Source organism: Cyrtonyx montezumae, unplaced genomic scaffold (assembly GCF_038088225.1).
Source record: "Cyrtonyx montezumae isolate F1298 unplaced genomic scaffold, pur_monq_1.0 scaffold_8, whole genome shotgun sequence".
Classification (NCBI taxonomy): Eukaryota; Metazoa; Chordata; class Aves; order Galliformes; family Odontophoridae; genus Cyrtonyx; species Cyrtonyx montezumae.
Window position 1 is genome coordinate 36,727,719 of NW_027072089.1, and position 18,916 is coordinate 36,746,634.

General features: G+C 38.0%; 1 protein-coding gene across 1 annotated transcript in view; it reads left to right on the forward strand.

Moving 5' to 3' along the window:
• The first annotated feature begins 1,102 nt into the window (after positions 1-1,102).
• The window catches only part of ATP6V1H (ATPase H+ transporting V1 subunit H), a 202,612-nt gene continuing 184,798 nt past the window's right edge, over positions 1,103-18,916 (forward strand). The window contains exon 1 of the mRNA XM_065753285.1: positions 1,103-1,106. The gene's annotated coding sequence lies outside the window, so the exon portion shown is untranslated. The remainder of the gene's footprint in view (positions 1,107-18,916) is intronic.

Genomic DNA, 18,916 nt, shown 5'->3' on the forward strand with positions numbered 1-18,916 from the left:
ACAAACCAGTTGTAAAACTAGGGCAAACTGTATTTGAAACCTTATCAAAAACTAAAGCGTATCTTAAGAGTAATTAAAGCAAAATAAAGCTTTTCCAGAGACTGCAATTACAGTTCTTGAAAGAAAGAAATTACACGGTTTTTCTTGGCTCAGTACTTTTATGGGTCAACTGCAAGGATAAAATAAAAGTCAACAGAAGCTTCACACAGGGATGGAGAGAGGAGGCTGCAGCGGGAAAGAGAATATGACAGAGAAGAGCAGAGGGAAAAATCAGATAGTCCTACATAGTTTGCACCTTCTGAAACAATTTTTGGGTGAAATTTAAGCACCCAGTATTTTTTTTTAAGTTACATAGACTTTTTTTTTTCACACTTATCTTTCTCTAGGATTGTACTATATTTAAAAAAGGAACAAAATCAGCAAAATCCCAAAGCAAGCTTTCTGCATGCTCAGCCTAGATTGTCACACTTCCTATCCTTATAATCCAAGAGAAAATCTAGGCTAAATACCATGTGTGCTATAAAATCAGTCCTTCAGGTACTTCTGACAGCAGAATTGGAACTTACATGGACTTGCCAAATGTTCTGGTGTCTTTTAGAGCATTTTTCTCCACCACAGAGGTCAGTCTGACACTAACTCTTACATATCAGTGGGATCAACATAGTCAACTGATTTCTCTTAATAGAGCACATCCAATGATATCTTTCTTTACCAAATGGCTATGGCACGGTGTTTATAAAAGAATATTTGTGCAATGGTACTTATTTTCTTGAAATGACAGAGAAGTCTCCTGCCACCAATTTTCAGCAGCACAGAAGCTGGCTTTAACAGATCTGACCTTGTTTCCTTCTTGTTACCAAGGCTGCTTGGAGAATGGCTTGGCACACTGCTGAGGGAGAATTTCACAGTACCCTTGAAAAGACAGCTTGAAGCTGTTCTTCAGCTTTCCCCAGCTACAACAGAAGGGGGAGTTTAAACCCTCTTCTCCCAGAATCTCACAGCCCTGCTGTGTATTCCCTGGTGTGTGTGTAGACGTGGCAGGCTTGACTGGACTCTCCTTGCTGGAGCACCTCCTTCTTCAAGGCCTTAATCATCCCATATCTCCAGTCAGCCACTGACCTCACCTGCTTAATTGTGCTCACAGTCTGAATTCAGTTCAATTCCAGAAGAAAAGAAAAACATAAACATGCAGAAAAACATCTACCATGAGGAGCTCAAGTGAATTTTTCCTGTCAGCATGCTGGCATGGAGTGCTGCTCTCTCCTCCCACGTCCCAGCCAAGGTTGGGGCTTTCATCTCTCTGGCATCCCACTATGGCTTGCCTTTGGGATCCATATGATTCCTCCATTTTCACTGTCAGACCTCATTTTTTTGCCAAATCCAGGCCTTTTCTGAGAAAAAGGTTAAAGTGGAAACTCCCAGCAACCCCATTAGCCACAACAAGTGTAAGGTCAAGGTGCTTCCAGGCATCAACCAGGCTGAGTTTTTGCCCTCGAAGTTCAGATTTGACCTCTATGTTGCACATGCATTCCTCTAAATCCTCTAAAACTACTCAAACACAGACTTGATCTTGTGGAAAGTTCCTAATTCAATTTTATTATTAAAACCCCATGTAAAGACAGGAACTTAAAAAATTGGCACCCAGAACACTCTTCTTTCATCATTAATACTTAAATGGAGGAAAAAACAGTGACAGAAATTCCTGAGATTTTCTCTGCAATTGAAAATAAATAATTAAAAGCATATGGTATTTCACATTTGGCTCTAACTTAGTGAAAGCACAGCATAGCAGAAATCTTTTTGTATAACCAGCTGTGTATCACCTTATTTTTGGACAGTTGCATACTGACTGCAGCTGCTTCATAGGAAACTATGTTTGAAAAAGCTAATTATATTTCAAATATTCCAAGGAAAGTGGCCAGAAGAGAACAGAAATGACATAGTTTTGTTCCTGTCGTCAGACACTGGCAGGAGCAAAAGTATGTTGTGATTGAGGTTTTAACACATTTCAGAAGCCTGCTGCCTGAGATAGTTTTGTGATTACGTACCTACTGATCTATTTCCCCTCCATGTTATTGTTGGAAGGTTGGCACATTATTTTGAAAGAAACGAACAAAAAAAGTGGTTTGCAAAGGAAACTGTAGCAACTGCTCCTGATTTAGAGTAATTTAACACTAAAGCATATAAACAGAATGTGCAAGTCAAATGTCAAAATAACGAACATGCTATAAGTAGTTCATTAATGCTTTCAAGCTAGCTCATGTAGTATTATAGTCCTGAAAGCAGTGTGACTCTTCCCCCAGACCCTAAGGGAATCTGAATTACATCTTGCATGCAGAGCATTCAGGCTATTATAGGAGGATGAAATATGCTATTACTTTGTAAGGAGAACAAAATACTTCCTTCAGATCAGAGGCCAAGACTTCTCACCAGTGCAGACACAGGTACGGGCATTGCTTACACTCTCATTTTTCCCACTTTTGTAGTTGAACTTCCTACTGTGCCCCCAGTAATTTTTATTTTTATTTTTATTTGGGCATTTCCTTTTTTTCATCAGTCTTCTGAAGAACTGAAAAGAGCATCAGAGCTTTAATGACATTGCACAGTACTCAGGACAGGGCATGGTCTAAAGCTAAAAAATAAAATATTAGCCCAGTGTTAGACAAAAATCTGTTGGATGTCCTGTCACTCCAGTCTCTTGAAATAAACTTAATTTAAAATTGACAAAAATAAAAATTGATGGCTATGAGCTCTTTAAATAAACAGTATCTTATTAGAGCTTGGGTTTCTTTTTCCTGGCAGTTATAATAGAATTTAACTAGAAAGAAGATAAAAAAATATTACCCAGGGAAACTGTAGTCGTTTTAAAAGAAAAGCAAAGAACTCTGTCTAATAACTTATCCTCTTTCTGGATAAACTAATTCTTCATATTCTAAGTATCAGAAACATCGGTCAACATCTTCTTTCCAACAGTGGAAAATTAAAACTGCTAATAAAGAGATGTACACAAGATTAAACAAACAAACCACCGAGATTTTCAATTAATGAAGAGGAATTTGGACAGATGAACTTTTGAGTAATGTTCTTTGCTTCAGTCATGATAGGGTATGTACAGGCACTAAAGCAGGATAGATGAAGACTTATCTAATGTAGGGAAGGATTATAATCACAGAATTGTAGGGGTTGGAAAGGACTTCAGGAGATCATCTAGTCCAACTCTCCTGCTAAAGAAGGTTCACTACAGTAGGTTACATGGGAAAGTGTGCAGTCGGGTTTTGAATATCTCCAGAAAAAATAGACTCAACAGTCTCTCTGGGAAGTTCGTTCCAGTGCTCTGTTGACTCAAAGTTAAGAAGCTATTCCTCATGTTCTTATGGAACTTCACGTGTTTCAGTTTGTGCCCATTGCTCTTTCTCCTCTCAACTGGCATCACTAAAAAGAACCCGGTCCCATCTACTCGACACCGGCCCTTTAGGTATTGATAAATACTGATCATATCCCCCCTCAGTCTCCTCTTCTCCAGACTGAACAGACCAAGTCTCTCATCTTGTCCTCATAAGGGAGATGTTCCAGGCCCCTCATCATCCTCATGGCCCTCCACTGAACCCTCTCTAGAAGTTCCCTGTCTTTCTTGAACTGAAGAACCTAGAACTGAAGCCTGGTGCTCCAGATTTGGCTTGCTCAGGGCAGAGTAGAGGAGGAAGAGAACCACCCTGAGCCTTCTGACCACACCCTTTTTAATGCACCCTAGGATACCATGGGCCCCTCTGGCCACAAGGGCACACTGCCAGACCATGGCCAACCTGGTGTCCACCAGAACACCCAGGTCCCATCCCACAGAGTTCCCCTCCAGCAGGTCAGTCCGTGACTTCTACTGATGCATGTGGCTTTTCCTCCTCCCCAAATGCAGGCCTCTGTACCTGTCCCTTTTGAACTCTGCAAAGTTCCTTTCCACAGCTCTCCAGCCCGACCAGGTCTTGTTGAATGGCAGCACAGTCTTCTGGCATATCAACTATCTAATGTATGAACATAAAGCCTCTGAAAGCATCTGTTTATATTGCTTCAGTTCACACTGGAAATCACTTTCATTCCTATCTAAAACAGTCATGACACCACACTACCAATAAAGGAACCACAAACAAGAATATAACCCCAAATATTACCAGCCTGAGGCATCCAGCACCTGCTGTTAAGACCACAACCTTACAGATATATGTGCACATTAGATTAAAAAAAAAAAAAACTTGCTCAAGAAATATTTGCCTTTTGTACAAAAGATTGTGCTATAGGAAGTGTGACAACAAATGCCTTTGTGCGTTATGCTCAAAAAATATATCACCAGTAATTGTAATGCAGTTCAAAAAGAGGGGAGAACAGGTTATCAATTGCGATAGGATCTAAAAGAAATCACAGATGGACTTGGATAACAGCTATAGTGATTTTCACAGAAAATACTGTTGTTCAGCTGAGTGTAAGAAGGAAATAACACAGATGTATGAACTTCAGCAAAAGACAGGAGAAAGTCCCTACACTGGAAGACACTTGAAGTAAAATAGTTCTTGCAAAAACACAAGGTCAGCAGTCTGCAAGGTAACTGCTGTTCAGCTAGCCACAACACTATGCTATAAATTTAAACTTCTCTGAGACCTAAGCAAGATCTCACAGACACTGACTCAGAGTTAATAACTTTCTGAAGCTGGTACATATGAGTCAAATTCATGTCTGAAAGCAATTGTCCTTGCCCAAAGCTGAAAATAAGTCCTACTGTAAAACAAATGTAATTATGTCTATGCAGGAAGGAACACATCCAGAACGATCATGAAGTTGGTTGTAATCAATGACCTTTTCCGAAATACCTTGAACTCTTTCTTTTGTTGATGGAACTTTCTAAAAGTACTCTGGGAGCCATAGGTTTCTGGCTTGTACCCATTTTAAACACTGCTTATCGCTCAGTGCTACAATTTGTTATCAGATGACCCTGTGTTCATATACAAACACAACCACTATCAGGCACAGACAGGCTATAATCTGGCAATAACTTTAAAAAACAGAAACAAACACAATATGTAGGGAATATTAATAAACTCAAGGAATTCTGGCACAGAATAAGACTGCTAGTAAGTATTTGGAGGGAAGTACAGTAGGACATGATAAAGGTCCATGTTAATTCAAGTTCTATTCCCCATGACATAAACTATCTCAAGTCACTGCTGTCACTTGAAGTGTTCTTCTTACAACAATTCAGAATCCTGTATCCAGCTTTTGAAAATGTGATAAATACCTTGTTTTATGGGATTCTGTTGCATCTAATCAGTTAAAGCACTGATATCTGTACAGAATCAGTCATTTTATTGTGAACATTGCTCTATTGTAATCCCTTGTTCTAGCAAATATCTTATTACCATACATAACAGGACAAATCTATAAATTTTCACAAGTCTTCAGTATCTGTAACAAGAGCCAATTTTTTTGAAAACACTCCCAAATAGGAAGCTGTGTAAAGCACTCGAAATTATCAACAGTGATCCTAGTTCATAATGTGTCTAAGTCTCATAATCTCTCATAAGAATGCCTTCTCAAAAATAAGACAACATTGTACTAACCCGCAACAAAAAGTCAATGAATCATTGTCCATTTGCATCCTTGCAAGAATATCATTGAAGTAAAATCCAGGAATGACTACACAGTCATTTACCTGCTCTAACGATGAGAACTCCGTAGTCAAGTGGATGGATAAGAAGAGAATTGAATCATACATTCTTGCATAAGCATCAGCTCTGAAGAGTACGACTTTTGGATTAAATAAAGAAATTGCCTGTATCAAAGGCTCATTTGCACTACTAATAGGAATCTGTGCATGACATTTCAGCAGAATAGCATATAAAATAGAAATGCAGAAAAATGCTAATTTAAGGTTAAAATGTTTTTGTGGAGAATAATGTATTTGTCCAGATGAAAATTCACTGACGTTGACCATGGTATGTGTAGGATTAAATTCCCCATTTTTCATCTCTGTCTATCCAATCATCTGGAAAAAATTGGGAGGCCCACAAACAGTGTATCTGCTCACACTATACCCAGCCATGGGACCCAAAGCTCACAATGCAGCTGAAAGTTGTAACTGGAAACTAGAGCACGACACAGTGATAGGACATATGTTCAATATCTAGCTTGAGATACACCACATATAATGTCCTTCTCCATTTCTAATACGTTAAGAGATCATACAATCATCCTCTTGGTTTTTGGATTAAACTCTGAATCCCATTAATTTTGTATTATTGAAATCCAAAAACATTAGTTAGCCCGTGCGGGTGGCATTAATAAGGCTTACTTAGGACTTACGCTTACCAAGTGTGGAAATAAACGGGATTCCATTTAAATGGTGCTATTTCTTCCTAACCTTATCCCTCAAGCTGATGCAAGAGCTCCTGGAGAACTTCACACTTTGACATTTTAGAGATAGGCTTACTTAAGAGAGCATGGAATATTTTAAACCACTCAATACCATTTTTCTTTGATATGTGAGGCACATTCCATTTATTTATTTATTTATTTAAGATCTCAGTAGTTTATCTGCAAAAGTGAGAAGAGTCAACATCTTGTAAAGAAGAATTTGATTTTGAAGAATTCATTCTCTAAACTGATGGTTCATCTATGATTGTCTTAATACAAATGCTCTTCTCATCATTACTGACAGTCAGATTACAGCTGACTAATCAGGAAGGAGGCTATGCCTAAACTGGATGAGAGTATGAGTCTGAAGCATTATCTTTTTTTCTGCTAAGGAAAGACCAGTTGGGGAACTCCCACTCAGAAATTATTTCTTAAGCAAACCAAACAGAGAGGCCAAGGTGCCTGTATAGTCTGCCTTGACACATACATCAACAGTCTGTGCCTGTGCAATAAACACACATTCATTGTTGTTAACTTTTAGTATTTGTATTAATATTACATGCACAAGTCTCACAGCACATCTTTTACAAACATAGAAAAAAAAATTCTTCCCTAAAGACACTTGTTATCTAATACTATCAAAAAAGAAGGCAGAAAGAGAATCACATTACTTACATTTACAAATGGGTGTATGCAGGCATACAGTGTTATTAAAATGAATATCACCAGAACCAAGTATTCAAAATTACAAAGATAAGAGGAAGATCTGACAAAAGCCTTTCATTAACTAATATTAGTCACCTGAGTATGGGCTATAGAAAATTTGTATAATGAAATTTAAAAAACAATGAAAAAACAGAATGGCATGTGGGATGATATGAGATGCATAATAACATGGAAGTAGTTATTTTTATTCTAAAAATCAAGAAAAAGTAAATATTTGACAAGTTTTATTTTCCAGTTAATCACATTGATTCAATAAAAATATTTTAATTCAGTAAATTTTAAAATAATGATTTAATTAATTGTGCCACCTTTCTTTCCCTCAGATCATTTTCCCCAAGGATGATCTCAAGATAACCAATTTCCTAAAACCAATTCAATTTATGTATCTCTTTGCATCAAAATATTGTTCATATATTCTAAAATGCCTCTTTCTCTAATTTACACTAATTTACTTAGATAATTTTATGAGAGTTTATGTGAAATTTTAATTGGATAAATTCTTCTTTCATTTAAATTTATGTAAAAATATTCTAACTCATTTCACCTTAGTGGAGTCAGTTCAGATATATTCTAATAAAGCTAAACATGGAAATTAATGCCTTAACATTGCAAACATTGATTAAATTATAAGATAATACTAGAGATCTAAATTTAATTGAATATGAACTCCTCATTTAGGATCATAAATTGAGCCTACTTCATCTGAGAGGTAAGATTCTGTGACAACATGAAAATCCACAAACAAGCAGAAGGTATTAAATAATAATAAATGAAATGATCACATTTATATATGGCACCAAGGGAACCATTATTCAAATATTGTGAGTAATTCTGGCAGTTACACTTCAGAAGACATTAAAGGTCTGAGCATTATTTTTTTAAAGCACAGGAATAAGTTGATATTGGATGCTTTAGAGGAAGGGACTATAAGCATCTATAGATTTCTTCTGAGAAATAGTATTTTTGGCTACATTGACTAGAAACTAATGGAACTCAACATACCTGGAATACTTCCCTGACTCACCCATTGGAGTACGTGGCCTGGTGATATCTGGATTTCTATATCACTGTGATTAGACAGAAAGTTGATTGCTTTTAATGTATGTGAACATCACAGTTTGGATAAGTGATTATTAATGAACATTCTTTAAAAAAAATACTTTCCTCTTTAGGAGCACTTGAACATATTATTCCAACATGTAACTGTGCCTGAATCATTTTGTGTGGCTTTGTGGCTACTTGGGCAGAACATGAGGTGAACTACACTCATTTCTTTAGCAAGCCCAAGTGTTCTATTTCAAAAGATTTACTCAAATCTGTGCTGGTTGATCTTGTCAGCTTAAGTCAGTAGAATCATTCTTCTGACATCCTACAGTCTTACGAAGTCTAACAGCCCCAGGATAACACTTTTCAGGACCTAAAAGAAAAGCAATGGTGTGTGGGGAAAATTGCAGCACTGGGGCTGCAATTATGCTGAGTTCTGGTGTGCCACCCTCATTTCTTGTACCTACAGAGCTACTGAAATCTTCTCTTAAATTGTTAGAGCAAGCAGACATATTCCTCAACCTATCTAAACTGACACAGGGCTGTTAAAGTTATTGCAGTGTTGGCTTCAGCATCCCAGGAGAGATGGATTCTCAGACTGTAGAAAAGTCAACCTAGAGGAAACAGTTTTCCTTTCCCTTTTTCCTTTTTTTTTTCCTTTTCTCTATTTTGAACAACATATCTAAAAGAAAAACAACTATCTGTAGGAAATTACTGAGTGATCTACAGATGCTAGTTGTTTGCAAATGTAAATGTAAGAGTATTTCCATTTATGGAGTTGAAATGCATTCCAAGTGGCACAGCCAGTACAGTGTCAAGCTTTTTGCGGCGATAAGGCCAACACAGGAAGCCATGAGAGACCAGGAAGGAAGTACTATCAGGCCAGAGAGGGGACCCAACAGCAACAGCAGCAGTGGAGCTCTTGTATTTAGGCTATGTAACAACTGCACTATTTTCCAAAGATAAACAGCTGCAAGTGCAAAATACCAGCTCCTGTCTCTTTAAACTTACTAGGGAGAGAGAAAAAAAATCCTTGTTTGCTGTGTTTGCCTTTTGCTTCTAGCAGCTTTCTAAGGGAAGGAGAGGAAGGCAACAGGGAAAGTACTTTTTCACATAAACATTTCTTCTGGGATACAGACCAGATTGTTTATAGCAATTCAGTTTGACCCTAGGCATGCTAAAGGAAATGGCTCTAGTATTGGGTTTGATCCATTATGGCAGAGGTGACTCCAAGAGGTTTAGTTTGCACTGCTGTTTCCAAACATCACCTGCTTCCCAATATTTCCCAGTGGAAAAAAGGTCAGGGAGCAAGTTAAGGAAAAAGGCAAAACTCTTACAAAGTTTAGCTTGTAAAAGAGCTGTGCACTGAAAAGTCTAGGACTGTTTCTTAGTTTTACAACACTAAAGGTTTTCAGAGCAGATTGAAGAGTTCAGACGAATGCAGCTAATAAATTATTTTTTCATCCCATGACATTGATTGATTTACATGACCATCCATTCAGTCTCATAATAAAATAAAAACATTTTACATTTTTCACTTTGCAAATAAGAGAGAGGAACAATAGAAGAAATCCTTGCCTGCTACAGTGTTTTTTTTCAATCATTTTTTTGCTTTCTGTAGTCAAGGTTTTTCACTGCCATTCATCTGTACATGTGTCAGGATAACTTGCCAATGTGTCTTTTGGTAGTTCTGAGGGGTTACCTCTAGAGAATAAGAGATACTGAAAGAAACCATCTCATCATACCTGATTTCTGTCAGGAAAGCCATGAAAGAGGGCAATAATCATAATGACAAATCAGAGAGCTCTAACATTTTGCCCTAGATTTCATTCATACTTACTATCTTGTTCAACTAGCCTAGATAAAGCTAGACTCTTTCTTGGTCCAATCATAAACTTTGTAGAACTTCCTATATTTCTATAGCTTTAACAAATCAGCATTCTGCTCTAAAAAATTGTTCTTTCCAGTAGTTGCCCACTAGTATTTAATTATGGTTATAACCTAAGTCACAAAACCAAAGAATCACAGAATTGTAGGGGATGGAAGGGACCTCCAGAGGTCAAATCCAATCCCCCTGCCAAAGCAGGCTCCCTACAGCAGGCTGCACAGGTGTGTATCCAGACGGGTCTTCAACTTCTCCATAGAAGGAGATTCTGCAACCTCTCTAGGCAGCCTATTCCAGTGCTCCATCACCCTCACTGTGAAGAGTTTCTTTTGCATATTGGTGCAGAACTTCCTATGCTCCAATGTATGGTCATTACTCCTTGTTCTGTCCCCATAGACCACTGAAAAGAGGTTGGCCATATCCCTTTGTCTCCCACACTTAAGATATTTATAAATATTGATGAGATCTCTTCTTAGTCTTCTTTTCTTGAGGCTGAACAGACCCAGGTTTCTTAGCCTTTCCTTGTACAAGAGATGCTCCAGGACCTTTATCATCTTTGCAGCCCCCTGCTGGACTCCTTCTAGGAGACCCCTGTCTTTCTTGAACTAAGGAGCCTAGGACTGGACACAGTACTCTAGATGTGGCCTCACCAGGGCAGAGAAGAGGGAGAGGATCACCTCCCTTGACCTGCTGGCCACTCTCCTTTTAATGCACCCAAGGATCCCATTGGCCTTCTTGGCCACCAGGGCACACTGCTGGCTCATGGCCAGCCTGCTGTCCACCAGATCCTCAGGTCATAGAATCATCATAGAATCATAGAACGGCCTGGGTTAAAAAAGACCTCAAAGATCATCTAGTTTCAACCCCCCCTGACATAGGCAGGGTCACCAACCACTAGATCAGGCTGCCCAGAGCCACATCCAGCCTTGCCTTGAATGCCTCCAGGGTGGGGCATCCACAGCCTCTCTGGACATCCTGTTCCATTGTGTCACCACCTGAGTGAAAAGCTTCCTCCTAACCTAAATCTTCCTGTCTTAGTTTCAAACCATTCCCCCTTGTCCTATCACTATCAACCCATGTAAACAGTCGTTTCTCTGCCCTGTTTATATGCTCCCTTCAGGTACTGGAAGGCCACAATGGGGTCTCCCTGGAGCCTTCTCCAAGGTAAGGTCCTTCACCTCAGAGCTCCTTTACAGCAGGTCATGCCCCAACCCACCCTGGGTGCAAGACTCTATACTTGCTTTTGTTAAACCTCATCTGGCTTCTTACTGACCAGCTCTCCAGCCTGTCCAGGTCTTGCTGAATGGCAGCACAGCCCTCTGGCATATCAGCTACTCAACCCAGCTGTGTATCATCTACATACTTGCTGAGGGTGAACACTATCCCCACAACAAGGTTGTCAATGAAGATATTGTACAAGACCAGACTCAGCACCGACCTCTTGGAAACACTGCTAGTCCAAGGTCACCAACCAGATTCTGTGCCACCAGTCACCACCCTCTGAGCTCAACCAGTCAAGTGGTACAAGAAGACAACTTTTATAGTTCATGTCTATCAATAAAACATTGAACTGAAACAGAGAAGAGACCAAAGAGGTAGGCTAGGAAAACAATTGTAGGCATTGCATTTTGAGCAATCAGAAAGAGGTTAGAGGCAATATAAATTACTTTTTATTTCAGAAACATAGCCAACATTCAATGTGTGATGCATTCTAAAGCCCCAGCTCCCAAATCTGAGACACTATTATTTTTTAAAACCTTCACTACTGAGTAGAACAAAAATATGAATCTCAACAGTTCAGAAACCTTAACAAAGAAACTCAGCATTTTGTTATTTCTAAAGTTTCACTAATTCAAATCCAGTTTCCCAACCTGGAAATTAGGAGATTCAGATTCATGCATTTTGAACATACCAATCACCAATAATTTATTTTGTTGAAGCAGAACCTAACTTTCAAAAGGCGAACCTGCCAGAAACTTTTTATCTCAAGATGGTTTGAATGAAGACATTTTACCAAAATAATAGTTATGTTATGAAGATTGTACCAAAACAGGAAAACTTCCTCAGCTCTTAGTAGGCATGAGTGTGTTTGTCCTCACGTTTGATCAGAACACCAATGATAGATTCCCTTCTGAGTCTCTTCTCAGGTTGAACAACTTTGTTTTTGAATACTTTTCAGTTAGAAACAAAAAATGTTTCATCAGAAAAAAATAATTGACTAAATTAACAGGAACATAAAGAGAAATTCAGTGACTAAAAATGTATATGAAACCCCATATAATTCTGTCCCTTTTAAGAGTCAAAGCTTATTTCTCTTGGAGAAAGGTGAAAAGAAGTTCACTTTGCAAAAATATATTACCTATCTGAGTTGTCAAGGTCATTGAGACCTCTCCGAGATTAAATAAATACCGCTGGGTCAAATGAACCAAACTGTGAGCTTTAAGTTACCAACCACTTTTTAGTTTGTTAAACACGCTGGGGGGGGAGAATGTAGAGAGCAAAATTTTCGATCTAGTCATGCGATTGCATTGCCTTAGCCGCGTCTGCACAGAAGTAACAGAAGGATTTGGTTCATGACATGACACCTGTTGGAAAGCAATTTTTTGTCATTAACAACACCACCATTGTGTGGTACTTCCATAACAGGAGAGTTAATGGACCCTGACAAAATCTGGCTCAATTTTCCATTAGGTTCTGAGTAAAATTAGGACAATTTCTGGCACAGTCTGGAGATTTTTATTAAAACAGAACTGATGCAAAAAATAGGTAGGTCCAGCTAAAACTCACACCAAACTTTTACACTTACTTAAACATCAAAGTGTAGTTTAAGAGAGGTCCAAAATAAATGACCTGAAAGTGCATCAACAAATCCCATAAGTCAAAGCTAACAAGACTTTTAAAAAGCTCTGCCGGATACCATTTGTGATATGCACAACTCTTTCCATGTCTGTGGCAGTTATATAAAGTTAATGCTAATACATCATGAGAAGAACAAAATTGTGTTTACAGTGTTATGTTCAAAGGCATTATGTTTTTCTACTTTTGCTTTCCCTAAATTAAATCTGACTGCTTTACCTGCTTTATAAAGTTACCTCTCTCCATGTACAGGTCGCACTGCACCTGACTAGAGGCAGAGACATGTCTAATTTGCCACTCTATGTCTAATTTGCCAAGCAGGGGCACTTCTCTGTTTTACTGTCCATAAGCACATATTCTTTCCTGTCCATTTAAACAGCAGAAAAACATTTTTTTTTTGAGATTACATCCAGCAACCAGTACTCTAGGATGTGTGCTGTGCTACAGAGTATACTTGATTAAATCACATAGTGAAATGGAGCCTAAATGATCAAGGTAGAGGACAAATAAGGTGACTTTGTGAAACAGGAATGAACTCATACTAGCTATGTGGAAGATACATCAGAAACACCTTAGTGAAGAAGATTAAGTATATGAAAATTCTAAATTGCAAAATGAATTTCATTACATGTACTTTTTCATCAAATGACTAAATATTTTGGGGTCTTCCTCAACGTCAATCAAAAGCCGATTTTCACATCTTGAATCATTGCTTTTGGCTTTCATTTCTTGTTTTCATTTATGAAATATTTTCAGATCAGATAGAACAATTTACCTGCTCTCTCTTGTGTGCCATTACAGAAATGGTTTGAAAAAATATGCCTTACTTCACTTAATAGAGCCAGAAAAAATCTCAGCTAAAAATGTTTTTCAAAATATGGACAGTTGGATCAAGTATTATTCCCTGGTTAAAGACTGTGTCAGAGGTGCTTAGTGGATAGAGTTGAAGCAGATTGTCTCTCCTAGAAGTCTGCCAGAGATTGCTATCCACAGAGCACGTGTATATCTCCAAGCAATTCTGTTTTACAGCATTTCATACGAAACAGCTGATGAATTATATGCATTTTGGAAACAGGATGAGATGCAGGTATACATCCCTTCTTCTACAAATACTTCAGGTACTGCTAAAAGTACAGTACATCCACACAAGCTAAATCTACCACAGGCCTGTAAGTCAGCCTTTCCAACTAGGATGAAATGCTAAATGATATTCCACTCCCAGAGCAGCTTCTGCTCTGGTCTACATTACTGTAAAAGACTCAGTATCCTTTCCTCCTCCTTGAAGATTAGAGTTGGCTGAACAAGGGGCATAAACTCTATGGTGAAAAATGCAGTGAGTTTGCAACTAAAATCCAGTTGGGAATTTTAAGGAGCTTTCAAGGAGACTTAGCAGATAATAATCTGAAGCCACAGAATTTCTCCAGGCATTTCTCCATCCCACTCTGTTCTATCTGCGGCAGTAGCACTGTGCCCTGTGCCTCTGCAGGCTATTTCGAAGCACTTGGGCTCCTTAAAGCAGTTTGTAAATGCTTTTGTCATCAGATGACTTTCAAGAAAAACTTGCTACTTGAGAAAAGTTCAAGGATGTTTATATACTAGAAACTAACTTCAATAACAAAATAACAACATTCACAAACTTTCTGTGAGGAAGGCCTTTCTGTATCGTTTCAGCTCTGTTGCCCTCCCTCCCCACTCAAACAACAATCAGAGTTGTACCCTGAAGTATGAGCTGCCCAATGAAAAATCACTGACTTCCTGGATGGATGCTTGGACCACTCAATGCTTTCTTAAAACTCAGGAAATAAATGCACACCTGCAAGGTCACAGCTCTTACACACCTCCTTCTGTCTGTACCCTGCACTTACACTTTTGACACCTCTTCAAAAACACTTTTTTCACGATGTACCAAAGACCACCATATTTGACTATTGCAAGTCCCGTGAGGTAAGAAAAAGATGTTTAGCTGAGATGTCAGAAAAAGTGACTGGAAGACTTTTAAGCAGGTAGGCTATGTAGGGCTTGTCAACTCAATAAAAATCCAATTAGAAGTCAGTAAACAGTTGTGCAGATCAGAGAGCATTCCAGAAATTTAGAAAAAAAGAGCCACAATGTTCTGGGTGAGATTCATGTCTAAGCAAACTTAATTTTAGCCAAAGATTGGACATAAACCATGTTTGATGGTCCCCTGTACACCAGTGTATATGAAACACTGTCCATCTGAAACAGGTTTACTGAAACTGAAACATGATTACTGTGATTTAGATGGACAGGAAACATAAAAGGTTATTATATTCTCCATTTCATTTTATAAAATCAATAATAAGAAATGCCTTTGCTATGCTTAAAAAGAATAAAAGAGATATTTGAGTATGACAATCTCACATAGTCTCCTGAAAACTTCACAAATGCATTGAATACAGTAGTAGTAGTGAGTGTGGAAAACTTATGAATGCTGCAGCTCAAAAGAAAGGGGCTCCCTCCTTGGGCAGAAGTTGGACCAGATGACTTATGAAGGCCCCTTCCAACCTCAGCTACTCTGTGACTCTGAAAGAAGCCGTAGGTCATACCCTCCTGGAATCTCTGTGTAAGTAGGCTAGCAAGTAAGCAAGCTAGTCATGGAAGTATCATCCCTTGTTCCAACCAGAAATCAGTCACGCTTGTGGACTATGTCTCACAATTACAAGTATTAGAAACAACAAATCCACCTAATCATACTGGAGAGACCATCCTGCAAGAAATACTGTCCCATGAAGTCACCTACTCTATTATTTTCTCAGTACATGACTTTGAATGAAGCTTAAGCACACTCCATTCATACTGATATTTTCACATGGGAACCCAAGACATTATCCTCTTTCTTGTTGTTTGGTACCGAGTTATTCACTGTGATATATTCCTGAGAACTTGAACAGGAAAGAGCAGTAGATGACATCTGGCAGAAACATAAGACAGTTATGTAGATCATAAACAGAATGATCTATCACATTTAGCAAATATATACCAGAACAAAAGATGTTAAGTAGTAGCCTAAATGGCAAACATAGATTACAGGAAGAGATCAAAGAAATCCTGCTCTTTGCTATATGAATAGAATATGTGAAATTACTATAGAAGGAAGAGTCTTATATAAAATTAGCATTGATATGTTTATCCTTGTTTTGAATACAGCTTTGTTTGAACTGAGAAAAAAATCATAAAGCAGCCAGCAGTATTCAAGAGAGAGTATCCTTTATTACTGCATTATGTTTTCAGGAAAGATTGATTTCCACCCTCTCCGTTTCTTACCCCCTGCCATTAAGCATAAAGAATTCTATTAACACATTTTTATTCATTTACAATCATTGAATAGAAACGCCATGCAGAAGTTTGAGCAAAAATACATGAAGAAAAACATTTCCATTTTAAAAAGCACAAAAAAAAGAGAATTTTGAATAGGTCACTTTGTGCCATTAAAAAAAAAAGACAACAGAAACCTAAGCTTTCTTGGCACTAAGAGTGGACTAGGAGCAGATAAGCTGCCTTTAGGCAGCTATCAGGGACAGCAAGGGCTGGGTTTGGCATCCCACAGCCAATCCCAACTCATGGGACCTGTGACATACTGCAGTAAGTGATGCTACTGGGAGCAAGGGCTCTTCTGGGGAACCTTTCCAGAAACTGCAGCCAGGATGGCTAAACAAATGACTTTCATTAGACAAACTTTGTTACAGGAGCAGATGTAATCAGATAGATACAGCTAACCAATATCTGAAAGTTGCACTTTAAATAGCAGCCAGTCCTGCTGCTATCATAGCACTGACATATTAGCACTCAATAAAAGCTAACAGATGCTATTGCTATCAGAATGTATCTCTGTGCCAAGTAATTGTAACTGGATCACTGAAATAGGTTATATATGGATGCTGCTGATGCTTTAGAGTCCAATGACTGTATAAACTGCTGGTAAATACAGCCTTAAAAAAAAAGTAGCCAATTTTGTACTGAAATAGGTATGATATGCATATATTTCTTTTAACACAGGAAGTTGTAACCTTCAGCAAGTCAGACAGGGGAATGCCATACATTCTCCAGCTTCACATACCTGAATATCTATGTTGGTGCCTCAGCTGTCCAAAACACCAAGCTTTGTTCTAACTTAGCTTCTCCATGTGTTAAGAGCAGACCTACAAGACTTTGTATTTCACTGGACTCTTATATTTGGTCAAAGATTTCATGAATGCAAATGAAATAACCAGCTCCCCCACATTTTCCTAATATGCAAAATATAAAAAAAGCAAGTTGAGCAATGCATTTATTGATATACATATACATATAATGCATTTATATGCATTTATTGATTTTCAGTAGTTGCTAACTGAATCAGGCTAATAGCATATGTAACACGGTAACACAATAGGTGGGTATTCTGGCTTCTGCAGAGACTTTAAGAAACCCTGAAATGTCCAGTTATAGAACAATACAGCCAAGGGAATATCCATTACTAATTGCTTTCAGCAGAAATTTGCCTTCAGGCCTAAGGCATAAGAGTTCAGATATTCTTCTGGCCTCTGGGATTTGTTGCTCATTTAATTATCTTACTATATCAATTATATATCTATACAAAATGACTGACGTTTTAAATGAGTTATGCTGCATTCTGTGATTCATTAAAAAATATGTGCGCCAGTAATTTCTATTCACAGTTTGTTATTTTTTGTTAAACTTTGTATTGGAAAGTACATATTTATGGAAAAAAAGAGCATTTCACTATAGTGTTGTCAACGCAGTATTTTTAACAAGTTAAATACTTCCAGCTCACAAAAGCTTTTACACTTTTCTGTTCAGATACTTTGCCAAGTGGTTTTATATTTTAATAACATTAAATCAAGAATGGCTCAGGTTGAAAATGACCCCAAGAAACATCAAGTTCTAACCTCCCTATAACAGGCAGGGCCACCAGCCTCCAGATCTGACACTAGACCAGGTTGCTCAGGGCTAATGTTAAACACATACATAAAAATAAGGTCTAAAGTAGTAAATGTTTTGTTCTGCCTTGCCAAAAATTAATGTTATAATAAATAGCCATATTTACTCTTTTGCACAAAATTAGCATTTTTGCTTCTGGCTAGCAAAGTTTTTGGTATTATATCTTTTGCAGTCAAGACCTACAGACTGACTAATTTACAGAGACCTGTAGGTATGTGTAACATGCTTCAGGTGTTCAATCTAGAGGACAGCTTCCCTGGGCATGAAAGAGTCCCTGAGAGGGCCAGAGCATGTGAATATAAAAGCAGAGCATGTGAATATCTCCTGAAGAAACTGTTTTTAGACTCCCAGAAAAAGCCTTACAACCTGAGGAAAGAAATTCTGGACAGCATATTCTGTAAAGGTTGACTCACACTGTTTTAAGGTCTTTGGAAACTTTGTTTTTATCATTAGCTGTAGAATATTAGCAAGCTTGCATACTTACATTTCTTCTGCAAGGATCTTTTATGGTTATAGGGATCTTGTTGGTCACCAGCCACACTAAAAGAACTGAACATAGAATTATAGAATCATTTGAGATGGAAGGGACCTTCAAAGGTCTTGTAGTCCAGTTCCCCTGCAATTAACTTCTTGAGGTATTTCCATCTTTGTAATCATTTTTTCTCTCATCTCACTCACGTGGAGACTTAGCCACAGAACAATATGAATACAACCTTGTATTCCCAAACTAGTATACATTTTTTGACAATTAAGCTCTAGCAAGAAGTCTGACTTGAAACATCAAGTCCTCCATTTCACTTTTAACACCAACAGTGACAGTAACAATGATCATTATAAAGCTTTCTGTTCAGTAAAATGAATTTGATTGTCAGAAATATCAGAATTTGGGTGGATTTTTTTTTAATAATTCAACCTTTTTGAGGGAGAATTATTCTTGAACTTTTGGTACTAATTTCACCACCAGCCCTCTCACAGTCACCACCACTAACACCACCAGTAATTCCTGTCTCTTGAGAGCTGAGTCTCAGATCATCTGGTCAGCTCCAC